At 34.6% G+C, this 18021-nt stretch overlaps 1 pseudogene across 1 annotated transcript; it reads right to left on the minus strand.

Moving 5' to 3' along the window:
• LOC149561178 (F-box/FBD/LRR-repeat protein At1g13570-like) lies at window positions 1-1916 on the minus strand (annotated as a pseudogene). Its single transcript, XR_016363785.1, has 2 exons — window positions 947-1916; window positions 1-868 (listed from the first exon to the last, which is right to left on the minus strand). The product of XR_016363785.1 is annotated as an F-box/FBD/LRR-repeat protein At1g13570-like (transcript).
• Between the last annotated feature and the right edge of the window lie 16105 nt (window positions 1917-18021).

Here is an 18021-nt window from a genome sequence, read left to right on the forward strand (position 1 = left end):
TGACACACCAAATTATATATTTTTAATTTTTAATTAATGGTAAGGAAGAGTTTTGAAAGGGGCCAAACAGTCAAACCCTTCACAAAGATGAATAAGGATTCAGTGAAGAAGACCAACCAAACCAATAGTGCTGCAAACCAACATATGTAATTCCAAAACTAACAAATATAAGTCAACTAGAAAGACAAGAAAACACCAAGCTAGTTGGGCAGCATGAGTCATGATGCTCCAAAAAAACTCTTAACACAAGCTGCCCTTTCCTCTGAATCAATGAAGCAAGATTCCTTCCTGATCATTCCTCCTTTACTAATTGCCGGTCCTAAACCAGAAAATGTTTGTTGTAGACTTCACGGAAGAGTAATCTCTCTTGAGTTTGAAATCATTAAGAACTGTGTATTGTTGTTAGATGATGTTCTTCTATCAAAAAAATTTGCGATTCCCATAATATATCTCATATAGGCCTTTTACAACCAATAAAAACAGAGGGCATGTTAGCTTCTTCTTTCTTCTAATCTGAATCCTGTGAATTGTAGTAGGCAGAAGGCGGCATTTCCATGCAGATTGCATCAATTACCTCTCTGTTATTCAATATTCTAATGTCTGCCCCAAGGGACACCCTATCTAAATGCAGCACTTGATCTTTGAACATCTTGTTGTGGATGTTTTTGGGGCAGTGAGGTACAATGACACTCATAACTTTCAAGGATGGAGTATTTGCTAGAAGGAAAGCCAGGAAATCTATTTCATCTTGCCTCATCTCTAATGTTATGTCAATGTGTACCATCTTCAAATTTGGAAACTTTGTGTGAGCCAGCAAATTTTGCCCTGCTACATCTTGCTTTGGTACCATCTTGCCTAATGTCATGTACTGAAATTTCAAAATAGTGCAGGTTATTTATGTTAAATCAATATGTTGATAACTAAAAAGAGAAAGGAAATTACTAACCTTGAACATGGCGGCGGTTGATTTAAGTTCTTCAAGAACAGGAAAACTGCCATCTAGGGTAAGCAAAGGACGACGTAAAAGCAATGGCGACGTCATAGAGGATAATGTTTTTAATGATTTTATTATAGAAGCTCCTCCAAACGACCCAGAATCTTTAGCAGTTATATCTTGTACAAATGCAAACAAATTTAGCTGCAATTTAGTTAGGCTGTCACAAAACTCCACTTCGAGATTGACCAGTCGAGGACAGTCTACTGTCAATGACTTTATTGTCAAATCTGCCAAATCCAAGCTGTCAAGATGTGGAGCCCTAATAATTAAATTTTCCAGCTGATAACAGCTTTCCAGCAGCAATTCCTGAAGATGCGGACATATTGCAATGAATTGTTCAAGCTTATCATCAGTCAAATTTTCAATCCTAAACAAATTGCATATTTTAAAGGACAAGAAACCCCTAAAGAAACTGGGTATTTTTGAAAACGTAAAACCTCCAAGCTCCAAATCCTCGAGAGAATGGTAAAAAGAGAAAGTGGTACATGAATTTCACTATAGCCGATATCAAGCCTCACACGTTTAACTCCTTTAGCATCCACTTTAGTTAGGCTGAGAAGAATATTATCGACTATATGCTTTACCCGTTTTCTTTGCACTCCATAAGGACAATTCAGCGAATTTACAGATAAATCAGAGAAATCGAGACAGGGCATATGCTTCCAGAGGTGTCACCATCTAGTGCAAAGGACGGAGGTGCGAATAGCGGCATTAAGAGGAAGGAGAGAGAGAATGTTGCAGCACAATAAACTGTCAGGTAAGTCGCTCAAACGATCAACTATACTCGCCATTGCTTCCTACTCGACTCAATTCGAAAGCTTTTTTTCGAAGCAAAATTGAGCGATAAACCCTACTTATGGGTTTCTGTTGCCTTTCAACCCTAGTTTATTAGTCCCGCCTATTTATAGGCGGGAACTAATGTTTTCGGAGAATGTTTTACTATTAGTTTGATTTTTATAATTTTACTTTTCTCTATCTTTACGATGTTTTGCTTGTCCTTTATTTTTATATTCAATTATTTTTTTCTGATCGGCCTTGACAATTTTGCTGTGGTTTTTATTGTTTTTTTAATTTAATAATTCAAAAAAAATCAATAGATATTTTAATAGTACTCAACCAAATTTCTCGATTATAATCGAAGGTATTGGTATTTGTCGAATAGCTTAGAATTAATGGACACTATTTTGACAAAGAATGGACTTTCTATTATGAGAACAAATATATTGGAAAAATTCAACCTAATTTTTTTTTTAAACAATTTTTCTAATCTTATAAGCAACTTTTAATAGGAAGTTGCAATAAAGTCTTTTAAAAACTAAATTTTTAAATTTAAAAAAACTGATATAATATATTAATCATGTAAAGATTTTCCTTATTTTATACTTATAATAATTAATAAAACTTTAAAAAGTATAATTTTCTAATAATTTCTTAAATTTAAATTGTCATTTTTAATATTTTATTTTAAATCAATTTTAATAATAAATTAGTCTAGATTAATTATTATTTGGTAAAATAAATAGACCAAAACTAAAACCTCACAAATTACTATTGTAAGCTTTATCTATATTTGCTAAATGTTTTAATTCCAACATAATAGAGAATTGTTTTTTTTTTTTTAATTACTATGATAATTAATTTAACTAGTTTAATATGTACTTATAAATTTCTAAAATCATTTTTCAATTTCAAAATAAAAATATTTGTATTCTATTGTTTTCTTCACAAGGCAGGACTAAAGCTCTCCAAAGCTCTTATTTAGGGTTTCTCTTGTCTAACTTTTCTTTAGTATTGCAATAAGTTATCCCATGTAAAATTAATTTTTAACTAAATTTTATGTCGATTCTCTTTTAATTATATTTTTTGATCTTTTTAATTATATTTTTTAATCTTTTAATTTTTTTTAGATTTTTAGTAATCATTATGAATTCTTGTATGTGTTTTGGCATAGATTAACATAATATGCAAGATAAGTACAAAGCCTCGCCTCAAGCTAAATATTATGAGTTGTTTTAAGTTTTTATCAAAAGTAAAAAAGTACACACTTTTGTAAAATACTATCATAATAATTTTTATTTATTTTTGAATTAATTATGGTTTTCGTTATTTTTAAGCCAATAGATTTGTTTTGTTATCGAAAAATTGTCATCCTCTTACCTGTAATTTTTTTTCCAGAATCTAAAATTAGAAATAGAAAGTTACCATATTTATCTTTATTCATATTCCTATAAAATGAATAGTTAATAAATAACTTCTAAGAACTTTTATTATTTTATTTTTATAAAGATAAATGAAAAAGAGAAAGTTTCTATTTTGCTAGGAGAAATGATATTTGTGTGTCATGGTCATTTTTGGGAGAATCCACAAACTAATTAAATGAGATGTAAACAAACGGTAAAGTCATAATTTGTATGCACAAGTTTGGGGCAAAGATAACTTATTTAAAAAGAGTAGAAGTGTATATCTTTATATATGATTAAATTGAGAATCTTGAAGGGAGATAGAAGCTTTGAGAGAGGTTTTTTTCAAGAGAAAGGTGAAAAATTCTATGTTTTATGTTAAGAGGTTATTTATTTTGGTTGTTGAATGATTTCCCTCTAGAACTAGCTATATAATCTCTCCAACAGTTTATATGAGTGTCTGCAGAATGTTGAGTTAGATGCCCAATTAAATCCCACTTCTAATACGCACATTGAGCGTGCCTCGATTGCTAGGGACTCTTTGAGGAAGCATCAACATACTAAAATTAGAGGGGCCTCTGTTAGAGCTCATCATCAGTGGCTGAAGTATGGTGATAAAGGATCAAAAAATTTCTTCAACTTATTGAAGCAAAACAACCTAGAGAAAAAATTGACAGGATTGTTGTTGATGATCAAGAACTTACTAATATTAACAACATTTCTGTTGCTTTTGAAAAAATTTATAAATCTTTATTCACTTTTGAAGATAGTGATCTTGCTAGGGACAATAGGAATAAATGTAAAGATGTTATTCCTAGGAGAATATCTGATGAAGATGCCTCTATCCTTAAGCTAGGATTTCCCTCCAAGAAATTACATATGCTATATCGGCTCTTAAGGTTGATAAAGCACTTGGCACTGATGGTCTTCCTACTAAATTTTATAAAACCAATATAGATTGGATTGCTAAGGATCTTTTTGACCTATATTCTAAAGCTTTTGATTTAAGTACCCTTGGTAAATCTATTAATATGGGGATTATTAAACTTATTCTGAAAGATGGGGATAAATCCCTAATTAAAAACTGGTGCCCTATCACCCTTCTTAATGTTTCTTACAAAATCCTTGCTAAAGCCCTAGTTTCTTAGCTGGTGAATGTTTTGCCCAACTTTATTTGCTCCACCTAGATTGGTTTTATCAAGGGGAGATATATTTTAGAAAACCTTATCACCAATTGGGAGTCTATGGAATGGGCTAAGTCCTCTAATAAAAACTTTGCCATGTTTCTCCTAGATTTTGAAAAAGCTTATGATAGAGTTGAATGGGACTTCATCCTTACCATTCTTCATGCTTTTGGTTTCCCGAATGAATTCTCCAGATATGTCCAAGTTCTTCTTAAAGACTCCTCTACCATGATTGAAGTCAATGGTAATCTTTCTAACCCTATCTCCCTTTCTCGTTCCATTAGGCAAGGATGTCCTCTTGCTCCTACCCTATTCGTGATTGCTTATGATACTCTGTTCTACCTTCTCAGAGATGATACTCTATCCCCTAAAGTCAAAGGAATCACCCTGCCTAAAGATTCTAAACTTCTTAATATTCAATTTACTGATGACACTTTGCTCTTCCTTGAGCTTTCATATCCTAATATTCAACATCTTAATCAAAAGCTTGAAATCTTTGGAATTCTTTTGGGTGCTTGCATCTCCACATCCAAATCCATCATGCTTGGATGGAAAGAGAAACCCCCAGATTGGCTTCTACATACTGGTTATTCCTGGGGGGTTCTCATAAGGTTGTGTGATATATGGGTGTTCCTTTTTCCATCTCTTCTTCCCTTAAAGACATGTGGATTTGGATTAAGGAAAGAATTAATAAGAAACGTTATAAGTGGGATAACAAGATGTTATCTCTTGCTGGTAGAGTGCAGGTCTGTCAAAAGATCCTCTCATCTTATAGTATGTATTATTCTTCTATTTGGATGTTTAGTTATTACCAAGTGTTTGAAATACATAAGGCTATTAGGAGGTTCTTGTGGTTTGATGGTAAAGGTGAAAGGAAGAATCATGTTGTCAAGTGGAAATGGTGCCACATTGATAAGAAGTTGGGTCGTTTGGGGCTTAAAGATCTTAGGCAACAAGGGATCTCCCTTGTTGCTAAGTGGATTTTCCAGACTCTTGATGGTCAAGAGCCTTGGAAAGTCTTATTAAGAAATAATATATATATAAGTTGGTACTCCCAAACAGGCTAAGTCTTGGAAAAACCTCCCCTTTACTGATCTTTTTGTTGGGTCCTTCCCTATCTCTGTTCAAGGTTCCTTGGTCTTTAAATCTATATGGAAGGCTTGGGAGCATGTGTAGGGTTTCATATATAACTCTAAGTTTGATAATAATAACTTGATTCATGATGAACATTCTATATGGTGGAACCTTCAACACAATAGGAAACTGCTTGCCTTAACCCAAGGCTATTCTATTAGATATTGGCATAGCAAAGGTATTAAGTATTTTATGGATATTTTGGAAAATGATAACCTCATGAGCTGGCAGGTAATTAGCCACAGCTTTGACCTCCCTGCCTCTCACAAATAGACATACAACTTGATTATAAATGCATGTGGTTTCCTCAATCTCCCTCGTAGATATGATGTTGATTCCCACTAATGTCTTTCCTTCCAATGGGATGACGGTTCCCTTCTTCCTAAGATTAAAGCTAAAGATGTTTATAAAGTGCTTAATAAAGATTCCTCAATTCTGCTTCACCTCAATTCCTTATGGTATGTGAATTCTGGCCTTCCTGAATGGCAAAAAACCTTAGAGAAATTTTGGAAGTTTCCTATTCCTCCCAAAATTTTGTTCTTTAAATCACAACTTTTGCTGGATAGGCTACCTGTTAAGAACCAAATTGGTGGTACTGATTCTTGTCTTGTTTGCAATCTCCCTGAGAATATAAGACATATCTTTTTTGTCTGTCCTTTCACTAGAAATATTTGGATGCTTTTTGGGATTTCCATTATTGAACATGCTTATGTTCTTGATGTTATTATTGGTAGCATAATTGGTCTTAAAAAAGATCCTAATTCATTTTGGAATATTCCCTCTTCTCACATCCTATGGTATATTTGGAAATATAGAAATGAGGATAAATTTCAAGGCAATAGCAGAGCTCTTACTGTGTTTCATTTGAAACTCATAAGTTTTAAAATTATATCGCAGGTTTGTTGTGTTACGTGGCTGGAAAGAGAGAAGCTAAAAAGGTTTCTCTACGATAGGCATGCCACGATGTTTATTTACGAGATGAAGAGTGGTCTGAAATAGACCTGCATTGTTGACAATCAGGTTGCATTTGATGAAGCTCTTAAAAGATTGCTTAAGGAAATTAGGGAAACTAGAGGTCCCCACTTTGATAAGATAGAATTATTCACCCATATTCTAGAAAGGAAGAAAGTTGTCTAGATGGAAGGTGATCAAGGATGGACCTCCTGGATTGAGGACTATGATGATATTCTTCAGTAGGGTATATGCACCGAGTTGTGGTGCCAAAAAAGTGACAACCCTTTTTTTTTCCATTTTTAAATAGCGCGTATATGCCATGGCTTGGCTAACCTGAGCCATAGTGCATACGTGCTATAGTGCATACATGCTTTAAAAAAAGTAAAATTTTATAAATGGGCTACATACCCGCAACCCATTTATTTTATCTTTGATTTTGACCTTCTTCCAACAGTAGTACATATGTGAATTGGACAAAACAAAGTTTTTCACCACCCACCTTGCCAATGTGCCTCCTCGTCGGCAAAATTCAAGATCGCAAGCACGCCCACGCCCATGCCGTATGTGATCTAAATTTCATTTTACATTGTTTGATATGTTTTTCATATTGTTTTGTAGGTTTTTTATATTGTTTTGTAGGGTTTTTACAATTTTTATTTAGATTTCAATTGATTTTTTATTAGGAAATGTCAATAATCAACTAGAAAATCCCCAAGAAGCTCAAAACCCTCAAGAAAATCAAAACCAAAACCCTCTCCAAGAAGAACAACAAATTTTGCAGCCTGAAACAATTACAAGACCTCCGCTTGGCACACAAGAAAATATAATAAATGAAATAGAAAGAGGCAAAACTAAATTAGAAGGACTCATTGGTCGGTTGAAAGAATCTGGACAAACCAATCCAATGAGGGCTCAATTGGCATCATCCCTTGAATCCATTAAGACCTAGATAGCCTTAGTTAGTGGTCAGTTAGATGTTTGGCAGGTTAAGAGGGATGAACAAAAAAGATTTTATGCAAATAAATTGTCATACGAAGATGTTAAAAAAAAAATACCAAAAGGTAGAATATGTGCATTATTTAGAAATCCTGATGAGCAAAATACTATTAGAGAGGGTACTAAATGGTTCCCCATCCATTGGTGCATACATGATGCTATTAGAAATTATTTTTGGGATAGATGGTGGATGGTTTTTGATGCCCCTCCTTGCAACAATCACGAGGTCCCCATGTATTTTTTGAAGAAATTGTATTGTGAGTTTGTCCTCGGGGAGATCCCTAATTATTTTGATATATTAGACTCCCAGGGAAGAGATAGAGGGTCATCATTTGAGAGGTCGAGAGCACGTCGTGACCCTAATGTAGTTAGGGCACCTGTGGTCAAGTCACAACACGAGCATGTGACTATTCCTTCAGTTGTGAAGGAACATCTAGAGGCCAATGCTCTAGGGACCATTAATGCTTTGACGTAGACCCTCATCCATTGCATGAGCCCATTAGTTGAGGGGGAGCCTTTTTTGCGTTGTGATCACATGTGCACATCATGCAGATCCTTATGCACATTTGGCACTCATGCTGGAGATGGTGCGGATAATGGGCTCGTTATCGATCAGTTCCTAAACGACACATTTGGCATTGACACATAGGTAAATTACAATTATAATTTACTAATTTGATCAAATTTCATATTTACAATGAATGATTAATTAATTAGCATCTATTGACATTGTTCAAAATTCAGGGTCAGAGTGTTGGCAGGCCTAGCAGTGATCCTCTGGCCCCATGTTATGTCCCATCCATGAGTCCAGAGGTATGTATCAATTTAATCATTTAAATTAATACATATATTTATTAAGTAATCATATTAAGGATTGACGAAAAAAATTATGCATGTGCATTAGTTCTCTACAGGACCGTCAACATTTACTATGAACTCAAAGCATAGACATCATACAAGCTACGTACACCTATATATTTGTTTCATGTTAATTTAATTCATTTGATTATATTTGTTTCATGTTACATGTAACGTGTATTGTATGACATGCAGCTCATGACATCAGATGCTCCTCCTCATCTCCGACAGTCCATCGATCGTGGAGTGGCCACAACTATGGCTAGCTCACAGCCATTGACTGAGGTATGAAAGAATTTTCTTGGTTTTAGTTTTTGTTTATAATAGTTAGTATCAAAATTTCTAATGTTATTTATAAGTGATTATATTGATTGAATTGTTGTAGGGTCTCATCATGCCTGATCATCCACGAGCCTTCGAGGTGGACTTACAGAGCAACTATTTGATGGTGGTAAGAAAATAATTAATTGTGTGTGTACATATATTTGATTTCAATGTATAATAAATATTGATTTATATCTACTTTTTTTGTATCAGCTCGAGTTAGAGAAGAGCCTCAACAAGAGAACAAGCGAGCGTGTTAGGAGGACCCCATCATCTCCACCATCTCCCTCCATACGATGACAGAAGACCTTGAGAGATTTGTTTCCTTCCCCTCGTGGGAAGGAAAAGATATAGTTGATAGACATGTATATATATAGGCATTAGTGGACATATTCAATACACATTTGATGTATATATGGCATTTTATATTTGATGTATGACATTTATTTGATGTATGACATTATTCAACTTATGACATTATTGGTTAATATATGATATGTTTGTTCATATACGACATTATTGGTTATCATAATATATTATGTGTTTGTTAATGTACATGACATTATTGGTTATCATTTAATATTATATGTTTGTTCATGTATGACATTAAATTAGATATGTTCGTGTATGACATTAAATTAGATATGTGCATGTATGACATTAAATTAGATATGTTCATGTATGACATTAAATTCAATACCTAATATGTTCAAAAAATTGATAGAATATTGATTAACAATAAACTTTATCACTGTTTAAGCATAAGTTAATCATTTCCAATATGTCATCGTCATATGATTTATGATCTTGTTCATGTTTAAAGTTTTCCTTCTCTATCATTTATTTATCAAGTTTAATTCTATACCTAATTAGTTTGAATTTTTCATACAATATTGATCAGCAATAAACTTTATCAGTCAAGATCGATCTCACAAAGTTTAAGAGGTGTTGCTTGATAGCTTGACTTGTTTCTGAGGCAGTCACAAAAGGATCAAATGCCTTGGAAAGAAATCCATTACTTTAATATACCTAACACTTCCCTTAACAAAAATAATATATGCTACCAATTTATTCCAAATCGAAGCAATCAAAATCAAAATACACTGAGCATTAGATAGAACAGCTGATAATATAATACAAGCCCCAATAAGCACAGTAACAATGCAAGATCTATAATGGTATTACCTACAAATCAACATTGCACCAATCCTACCCATTATCGTATTAACCCAATGCACAAAGTGATATTATAACTATGTTCCTACCCTCTATTTCACCCATATATTTTATGTCTTAAGTTTTCTGTGAGGATTAGTGGTATGGAAAATACCTTGGGAGGGATCACTAGATCGCAAGAGTCGTGTTATCTTGTGTTATCCAAGGTCAAATTCTTCAACTACACCAACTTTGTATTCATACAAACAATAATCAACCATGCAGGTGTCCTAGATTAATGTGTAGATTAGATTCATTTTAGTACAATGCAATGGTCATAAATGATGCTTTCTATGTAAAAAATTTGTAAATTTAATTATTTAGGTTAATCTTAAATATTATCAAATTAATATATTGTATTACCAACATATAACAAATTATTGCACAAACATGCATTAAGTCAACTCTGAAATTGCTATGAGAGAAGAGTGTTAATCATCAATTTAAATATTTAAAAAAGTTAGAATTGGACTATGTAAGATTTCTGTTGCATGTCATAGAAAGGACTCAAAATGGGGGATGATGTAGAGTATGCACAAAGAAGCACCAAACAAATCAACCTACTACCCAATTGGACTAAACAAGGGTTATAACTCACTTCCAAATGAATACAACATAGATAATACAACTTTCCAACAGGTTACAAACTCCACTCACCCAAGGGAGACAAGAATCTGACTTCCCCTTATTGGATCAACAATGACCTTCTTTCCACAAGGTAACAAAGTGGGTTTTAATGTTCCAAGACATCCCAACACCAAAAGTGGGAAATCAATGGGTCTATTCGTGGACCTCCTGGCATTTGGTCACCTAAATGAGAACCTTGAGATTTATTGGAAACTCCATGAAAGAAATCAGTAGCTTGAGAAGCTCTCCATTTGTTAGCTAAATTAAAACCTTGGATTGTAGACGGCTGGCCTTCATTGTAAAATGAGTGAGACTGCCTCACCAAAGGTGGCAATGAACTTTTTGTTGTTCTATTAAGATCATTAATATATTTTGACAAAAACTTTGAGGGATCATGCCCAACTTGATTATCCTAGCTTCCCAAGTCTTGTAAATGCAAGGGCATTGATGAATAGACATATCTAATTGGAACATATGTGATGCTAGAATGAAGTGCTGGAATGAAGTGCATAATGATCCAATCTAAGGCTTTACTTCATAGTGCTCCATGGATAATTCTATAGCACTTGTTACTTCTCTATCTGAAATTTTTGTGTCTGTGTACATGTGTACTAAAGAGCTTTTGTCACTACTTGAGCTACTAGCATATGGTGAGTATTCATCATCATCATCTGACATAGGCTCACATGCATATGTTACTTCTTTCCTTTGTATCTTTCCCCTTCCTAGCTCTTCCTCATTATTTGTAACTTCTTTCATGAGTCCAAGAAGGTCTTCCCCCTCTTTCCCATTAACTGTAGGTTTTGTCTCTTCATCTTGAGTAATTGACATACCCTCAATGGCACCAAGATAACCATTTTCTTATGAAATGTCCTTTTCTTTCAGATTAATCTCTCTATTAAGTAGGTTTTCTATATCTTCCTCTGTGTATTTAATAGATGTAGCAGCAATTCCATGCTCATTAAGAATATTCCTTGCACCATGGATTAATATATCATGCAATTCCTTAACAGTTCCATTCTTATCAGAATTCATAACCAGATTCTCCATGGCCAGTTTTCTTCTTGATTGTTGCAATATTTTTTCCTCAACTGAACATTTTGTAATCAATTGATATACAATCACAGTTTTCTCTTGACCAATCCTATGGGCTCGTGATTGAGCATGTAGATCCACAAAAGGGTTGAAATCTAGATCTGATAGAAGAATAGTATTCACAAGAAGTCATTCACTAACATTTGCATCTTTATAACAACTAAATTTGGATGAACGATAAGCATTAGCTCTCAAAAATAATTAAATAGTATAGCATACCATATATGATAACTGAGTTGGCACTCGGCTGCATCATATAATAAGTTGAAATTAGATAACCATTAAACACTTTGTAAAGTACTGCCTACATATCATTATAGCCATGTCATCTGAGTTCAAATTAATATTTAGAATCTAGGAACACATCAAGAAAGACATACGAAAGGTGAGAGAGATTTGGCATGTTTACCAGGCCAAATTGATTTAACCACATTTACCCAGCCACTCGGAGCTAACAGAGAAAATAGTTTGATCCCACGATGAAAGGTGAGAGAGATTTGTTAGTTGGCAACTTTGTATTGGCCAACACTGCAAGTTTTAGCATCACCCGAGATGGCATCATAAAATGAAAATGGAGTGTGATCTCCAAAAAGTGAGAGAGGTTATTGTAGGTCTCTACAACACTGTCTTGTAGGAACTAGAATCACATCCATACCTCACATGAGCTCTAAGATATGCCCTGTCAAAGATCGTAGCCCTATGGCATTTAGTGACCCTTAGGGACATTCTGATTGGGCCTGCCCAAGAATGTTTGAGCACTAAACAAGATAGGATGAGGTTGGGGATAGGGTTTACCCAGCCACTCGAAGCTAACGGAGCAGACGGTTCGATCCCATGATGAAAGGTGAGAGAGATTTGGCAGTTGGCAACTTTGTACTGGCCAACACTGCAAGTTTCAACATCACTCGAGATGGTGTCATAAAATGAAAATGGAGTCTGATCTCCAAAAAGAAAGAGAGGTTATTGTAGGTCTTTGCAACATCATCTTGTAGGAACTAGAATCGCATCCATACCTTGCACAAGCTCCGAGATATGCCCCATCAAAGATTGCAACCCTATGGCATTTAGTGACCCTTAGGGACATTTCGGTTTAGCATGCCCAAGAATGTTTGAGCGCTAAAGCAGATAAGACAAGGTTGGGAATAGGGTTTACCCAGCCACCCGGAGCTAACGAAGCAGACAGTTTGATCCCACGATGAAAGGTGAGAGAGATTTGGTAGTTGGCAACTTTGTACTGGCCAACACTACAAGTTTCAGCATCACCCGAGATGGTGTCGTAAAGTGAAAAAAAATGTGATCTCCAAAAAGTGAGAGAGGTTATTGTAGGTCTCCACAACACGGTCCTATAGAAACTAGAATTGCATCCATACCTCACACAAGCTCTGAGATATGCCCCATCAAAGATCGCAACCCTATGGCATTTAGTGACACTTAGGGACATTTCGGTTCGGCGTGCCCAAGAACGTTTGAGCACTAAAGGAGATAGGACAAGGTTGGGATAGGGTTTACCTAGCCACTTGGAGTTAACAGAGTAGACAATTCAATCCCATGACGAAAGGTGAGAGATATTTGGCAGTTGGCAACTTTGTACTGGCCAACACTACAAGTTTCAGCATCACCCAAGATGGCGTCGTAAAATGAAAAGGAGGTGTGATCTCCAAAAAGTGAGAGAGGTTATTGTAGGTCTCTGCAACATGGTCCTATAAAAACTAGAATTGCATCCATACCTCGTACGAGCTCCGAGATATGCCCCATCAAAGATTGTAGCCCTATGGCATTTAGTGACCCTTAGGGACGTTCCAATTCAGCGTGCCCGAGAAAGTTTGAGCACTGAAGGGGACAAGATGAGGTTGGGGATAGGGTTTACTTTGCCACTCGGAGCTAATGGAGTAGACAATTTGATCCCACGACCCTTTTTCCACTAAGTTGCAAATTTGAGCAACTTTTACAACTTTCAACAATGCAACTTTGCACGAAAAGTGCAATTTTTACATTTTTTCACTTGATTCCAATTCTATGACTGAGAAAAGGTTTGGGAATAGTAAAATAACTTATTTCTGAATGCTCATCCCTTCACCAATTCCCAAACTCCTGCAAAGTTGTCAACATTTTTGTAATTTTGCTTTGACAACTTTTGCAATTTTTTGCAATTTTTGACATCTTAACTCCTAGATGCCTAAAGCTTAACCTAATGAACCTATGACATTTATAACCTTCTAAGAAACATAAAATTATTTTTTGCCTTCAAAAATCACCTATATTGCTCGTTTTTATGCCTAAAAAGTGGCTCATAGGCATATTTGACACAAAACCCCACAAATACAAATAATGACTAGGGGTGACTTCCAAGCATGGAAAGGGTCTATTTAGGTCCAAAATAACATGAATCCAACATTAGATTCAAACTATGCAACTTTCATTGGCTAATTGCTTCACAAACTCAACACTAGGCTTGTAGCCTTGAACATGGAAAATTGCAAACATCTCCTCACAACCCAAAGAAAAGAATCACTAATTTGGATACCTTTTGGGTTTTATATAACATACTATAAAGCCTTGGTATCTCAAGAGAAGTATGCAACCACTGAGTTTTTTAAGGCTCACTTAGGAATGTAGGCAATTAGGCATCCATTAACAAATGAAGTACCCTACCCCTTGAGCAAAAATTCAAACCAAAAATTGGAACATGAGGGGGATCATGTAAGATTATCACATACTAATTTTCAAGCCTCGAAACCTTCTTTGTAGCGAGTTATGGAAGATGTTGCTACAAATTTCTAGCATGCACATGGATCTTGCATGCTTAGGGCATCAAGTTTTTCTCTCTAGCCTCATTATTTTGACCTAAAACCAAAAGGAATATAAAAAGCATTTTCCTAACTCATATTCTGCCAGGGTTCGTTAATTTCCCATCGTGGAATCTCAAGATATGAGGGAAAATAGATGAAACCCTAGGTAATAGCACAAAATGGGGACATTAGTTAGTAAAATGGGAATATCTTGAGTTGTAGAGTGAATTAGAACCTCATTCCAAGTGAAAATAAAAATAAAAATTTACAAATATATCCAACCATACTAGATATCCATACTTATATGTGATCAACTTGACCAATGAGTAGAAAACATTGAATAAAACTTAGAATTTTTGCCTTTTTCTCTTTGTTTCAATTTTGTATAGCTTGTACGGATTGGTAGTAGTGAATTTTGGTATGGTTGGATAGAGGATTGAGTTAGCATTCCATTGCATTTGGTTTGAAGTCTTTACCTTATCTACAACAAAAGTTACATCAGTTTTTGTAGAGGTTTGTCAAATTTACCCTAAATCTGAGGGTTTCTTCAAGATGGCCTCCTAACTTGCAATTCCACCATGGGATTTCAATGCCACTTTGGGGAATGCAAGGTAGGAGAGGGTACTTTAAGATGACAAAGATTTATAATTTTAGGTGTAGGTTACCTATTTTTACCAACAAGCCCTAAACTGAACATTGCATTATGTGTAGTCTAGATTTGAAGAAGAAAGAAGGTTCAAGCTTCCAAACTGATTGATTTGACCCAGGTGAAGGGTGTAGGAGGATTAATTGGATGTGAAAAAGAGTTTCAAGGGGTCGTCTATGAACCCATTTACTCATACTTCCTTTGTAACCTAGCCTAATCTGGCTAATTAGGTATGTGACTCAAAGTGGGTGTTAGTTGGTGCTGGAACAGAGTCAAAGTTTGATCTTTTGGAATCTCTAAGAAGTGTTTAAAGGGTGTCTAAAGAGGTGAAAAGATAGTGTGGCCCTTTTCTAAGTGTCTAGTTGTATGAATTAATGCTGATCCATTAGCATTGTCATTGTATCACAATGTAGAAGTTGGGTGTCATTGTCATTGTATGACATATGAAATGAATTAGAGAGTACTTATCCATTAATAAAGAGGAGGAAACATGTCTCCATATTTCTATGGGAACTTGTCCAAACTCAAACCAATTATGAAATAGATTGTTTAGTTTTAGAGGGAGAGTGGAAAGATAATTTACTTCTTGGTGTGTTTTATGTCACAAGTTTAGGTAGGAATCTTATTTCTATATCTACCTTTTACGATAAAGGGTATAATGTACTCTTTAGAGGGGCACATTTTCTAATCAAGTATAAAGATTGGATATATTGCCCATAAATATTGGAGTTAGGAGCGATTTCCTTTATAGGTTGCAATTGTATACTCGTAAGGCACTCATGAGTACAAATAATCCTAGAGATCTTAGAGAAATATGGAATAGGAGGATGGGCCTTATTTGTCATGGATAACTTAAATTTCTTCAAGAGATAGTGACATGTATTCTAGAGATAAGCACAGATCATTATGATGCATGCAAAGGATACTTTTTGGGAAAGTTTACAAAAGCATCTTTTCTAATGAGTGACACTAGATTTGAGGTTGTTCCTGATCTAGTACAAAGGGAATACCAGGGAAGGAATCAAAAGAGATTGAAATATTCCTTATAATATATAGTAGAATGGAATTGTTGAGAGAAAGAATCATTCTATATATAAGGTAGAAAGAATCTTAAGTATAGTTACTAGTACAAAGTAGGATCATGTGGTGAGGATTCACAAAATATGGAAAAGTCGGCGCAACATGAAATGCATCAAGAAGATATAGAGGTTGATATTCCATCCTCTGTAGTTGGAAATAGGAACCATGGGGTTAATAAAATGCATAGGGATACTCAAGAAATTATGGGAGATCCTAGGAAGCGCATGAGATATTAGAGACAACTAGCCAATTTTATATGCATCTTCCTTAAGTGTAACTAAAACAATGACCCAACCCACTCAATCTTTTATCAGAGGATAATCATTCAAAAGGGTTAACCCACTAAACTCCACACCTTTGGATCCACAAGAATAACTAATGCAGAGCCAAGGAGGTAATAACAAAACTCCAATAATAAATTCACAAAGTCGAATGGTGCATAAGGTTCACTAGGCTTCTTTAAGGCACTAAAATGTACAAATTTGGAATATACCTTCAACTATCTATTTCAAACTCAAAAAGTGTTTTAATAGACTTAAATTTACATGTTTCAATAGGTTTTATAACCCCAAAACTCAAGTTCATGCACAAACCAAGTTACCCCCCTTGACTAGGCTGCTCTCTCTATTAGGTTAGCAAACATTTTTTTTGGACTTATCTCACAAAATTTCCAAAACACCAAGAAAATAAACACTTGTTTTAGATACCCTTTTCAATTTTGTATAACATATCTAAAAACAAGATATCACTCCTTTGTAAATATTATACGGAACAAGACAGTTTGTCTCAGAATTGGGCTTAATTAGGCCACTTTTACAAAGAAAGTGTGCTTTAAACATACCTCCAGACTTCTAAACTTTCCATAGTATGTTATTTTTATGCTAAACTAAGGATTCCATAGTCCTTTTTCTAGGTTGACTCTTCTAGGCATGCTTTCCAACAAACCCTCTCATCAAATGGTGCAAAACAAGGGTTTTATGGTTCTCCCACTTCCAATCACTTCTAAGATTCATTTAAAGACTAAACACCATATATAGTACATGCCATAACTCATAAAAAAATAAAATCATACCATCATTAAGGTAAATGTTCTACTGGTGTACTTGTAGCAGCATTTTCCTCTCTTTTTCCCACTATTAGTCACGGTGATCACCCCTTAAATGTTTCTTCCTATACTCAAATCAGTTAGTAGCATTTGAAACATGTTATAATAGATCCATTCCCTAGGAAACAACAAGAAAATACCCAAAGAATGGATTAGATCATCATTAAACCCCTCAAAACAATTAATTTTTTCGGACTGTTATAGCATTGTTAGTGTAAATAACAAGACAATGAGACTTTTAATGCTTCAAGATCACTTTAAACAACCATGAAATGATTGTATGAAAGTCTTAATTCATCCCTACAAGAGTTGAATGTTGTATTCAATGAAGATACAATGAAATCATTCAAAGAAATAGTGCAAATGACAGGAAAAACTGAACTTTATTCACTCAAATTTGGAATTTTAGTATAGTACCCTCTTGTTCAAATCCTAGGCCTCTCTAGGCTTTATAAAATCTTATTCTAAGCTCCTCTATTTGGTTGTGAGCCTTTACAACTAATAAAACATTAAAACAATCCTAAAAAGCCCATAATCCTAACTAGTCATTAGGCTTATTTCAAATTTGAAACTTTTTAACAAAAAGACTCTAACTGACTCCTAATGAATACTAATACCTTTCAACTGATCCTATGACTTGATTAAAATTATTGATAAGTCTTTCTAGACTCCTAAGGCATTATTAGCCCATTTACATTGCATTTTAGATATAAGGTCTCTATTAGGACCTTTTGGATATTTATTCATTACATTGCATTTTTCATTACAAAAGGCCATAATAGGCTTCAAAATATTCCAATTTATTGGTTTTTTTGTCAAGATCTCCTCCTTAGTCCT

The sequence above is a fragment of the Cupressus sempervirens genome, chromosome 4 (genome assembly GCF_028749045.1).
Source record: "Cupressus sempervirens isolate cs-2001-9-10 chromosome 4, ASM2874904v1, whole genome shotgun sequence".
Taxonomy (NCBI): Eukaryota; Viridiplantae; Streptophyta; class Pinopsida; order Cupressales; family Cupressaceae; genus Cupressus; species Cupressus sempervirens.